Raw genomic sequence first — 2,444 nt, forward strand, 5'->3', positions numbered from 1 at the left:
TTGCCATCTTTCTTAGTTCCACATATATGTGTTATTATACTGTATTGGTGTTTTTCTTTCTGACTTACCTCACTCTGTAAAATAGGCTCCAGTTTCATCCACCTCATTAGAACTGATTCAAATGCATTCTTTTTAATAGCTGAGTACTATTCCATCGTGTATATGTACCATAGCTTTCTTATCCATTCATCTACTGATGGACATCTAGGTTGCTTCCATGTCCTGGCTATTATAAACAGTGCTGCGATGAACATTGGGATACATGTGTCCCTTTCATTTCTGGTTTCCTTGGTGTGTATGCCCAGTAGTTGGATTGCTGGGTCATATGGGGCACTCAGGGCCAGTGCACTGGTACAACCCTGAGGGATGGGATGAGGAGGGAGGTGGGAGAGGGGTTCAGGATGGGGGACACATGTACACCCATGGCTGATTCATGTGAATGTATGGCAAAAACCACTACAATATTATAAAGTAATTATCCTCCAATTAAAATAAATTAATTAATTTACCAAAGAAAAAAAACCCACCTCATATTCAGAAAACTAAAATCATGGCATATGGTCCCATCACTTCATGACAAATAGATGGGGAAACAATGGAAACAGTGACAGACTTTATTATTATTTTTTTTGCTCCAAAATCACTTCAGATGGTGGCTACAGGCATGAAATTAAAAGACACTTGCTCTTTGGAAGAAAAACTATGACCAACCTAGACAGCATATTAAAAAGCAGAGACATTACTCTGCCGACAAAGGTCCATCTAGTCAAAGCTATGGTTTTTCCAATAGTCATATATAGATGTGAGAGATGAACTATAAAGAAAGCTGAACACTGAAGAATTGATGCTTTTGTACTATGGTGTTGGAGAAGATTCTTGACAGTCTCTTGGACTGCAAGGAGATCCAACCAGTCAATTCTAAAGAAAATCAGTCTTGAATATTCTTTAGAAGGACTGATGCTGAAGCTGAAACTCCAATACTTAGGCCACCTGATGCGAAGAACTGACTCATTGGAAAAGACCTTGATGCTGGGAACGATTGAAGGCGGGAGGAGAAGGGGACAACAGAGGATGAGATGGTTGGATGGCATCACTGACTCAATGGACATGAGTTTGAGCAAGATCTGGGACTTGGTGATGGACTGGGAAGCCTGACGTGCTGCAGTCCATGGGGCTGCAAATAGTTGGACACGACTGAGCAACTGAACTGAACTGAAACTTCAAGAGACTCTTTAGGTTCATTTGCTGTAATGCAAAGAATTTTAATGAAATATTGTTTAATTAAACAAGGTTTCTGCTGGATCTGGAAAATCTGGGGATTATATAAAATGTTATGAAATTTATTTTTGTCTATTTGCTCAACATTTTAATCTTATTTTCCTTGAGAACCTTGCCAGTATCTTCTCAAGACATTATCCTTACATCTGATTAAATCAATCTTTGGTTCAATGGATAAGGCAATACTGGCTTTTTCTTCTGCAACATTTCCCAAACATTAGTCTTCAGTGTACCAATTACCTGAATGTGTGCATATTTTATACTACTATACAATATGTTTCTTGAGATAATGGTACTTGTTTGCATTCAAACGTATTTAAGTAGTATTTATGTCATTTAATCACTTCATCCCCTAATATATGCAAATGAATGCATTTTAAAACATTATTGCATAACTTCTAAAATTATCTTGTAGCTACAATTTGGAAAAGCTCTTCTATGTTATTTCATGATAAATCTTGGGGAGAGGCAGATTCTGAGATGGACATGTTCCTCATCAACCATTGCCACCAGACCACCATCTTCACAGATGCCGAGGACCGAAAGTGCAGTGGTTGTATGAGGACAATCAACTTCATGACAGAGCAAGACATTGCATGAGTGTGACTTCACCCGCCAGACAGCACAGCCTCAGGCCCCAGCCACTGTGGGGCTAGCCTTCTTGGCAGATGAGACATTGGAGGCTCTGTGCTTTGAGCCCTTCTCCAGCGCACCTGAGCTGCCCTATGTGAGGAAGCAGTAGAACTCAAGAAGCAAAGCCAATGAACAAGCCGTGTAGGAAGATGGTCTCCCCAGCCCTTCCCTGCCTCAGCTGTGCCCCACTAATCCCCTCTAATAAAAGAGATTTGGGTTTAAAAACATCTATAGATAATTGCCTTCTTCTTTCATAAAAGACATAAAAGAGTTATTTTCTGATAGTCTCCTTGAAATTAAAAGTCTGTATGGTGTATGCTGTTCTCTTATTACTATAAAATTAATTTAACTTAAACAAACAAAAAAATTAATTTAACTTAAACAAATATAGAGAAATCACAAGCATTATTTATAAAAATTAAAAGATTAGTTTTATTTCTTTGATACATTTCTAATAGAGGTACTACCAAACTTACTTTAATAAGAAATAAGATGTATCATTAATAATGTCTAAAATATTTAAAATATTCTAT

General features: G+C 37.7%; 1 pseudogene; it reads left to right on the forward strand.

Annotated features, from left to right (window-relative positions):
- Positions 1-1,758: 1,758 nt before the first annotated feature.
- LOC129633332 (elongin-B-like) lies at positions 1,759-2,056 on the forward strand (annotated as a pseudogene).
- The last annotated feature ends 388 nt before the right edge of the window (positions 2,057-2,444 follow it).

This window comes from Bubalus kerabau, chromosome 18 (genome assembly GCF_029407905.1).
Source record: "Bubalus kerabau isolate K-KA32 ecotype Philippines breed swamp buffalo chromosome 18, PCC_UOA_SB_1v2, whole genome shotgun sequence".
In the NCBI taxonomy this organism is placed as follows: Eukaryota; Metazoa; Chordata; class Mammalia; order Artiodactyla; family Bovidae; genus Bubalus; species Bubalus kerabau.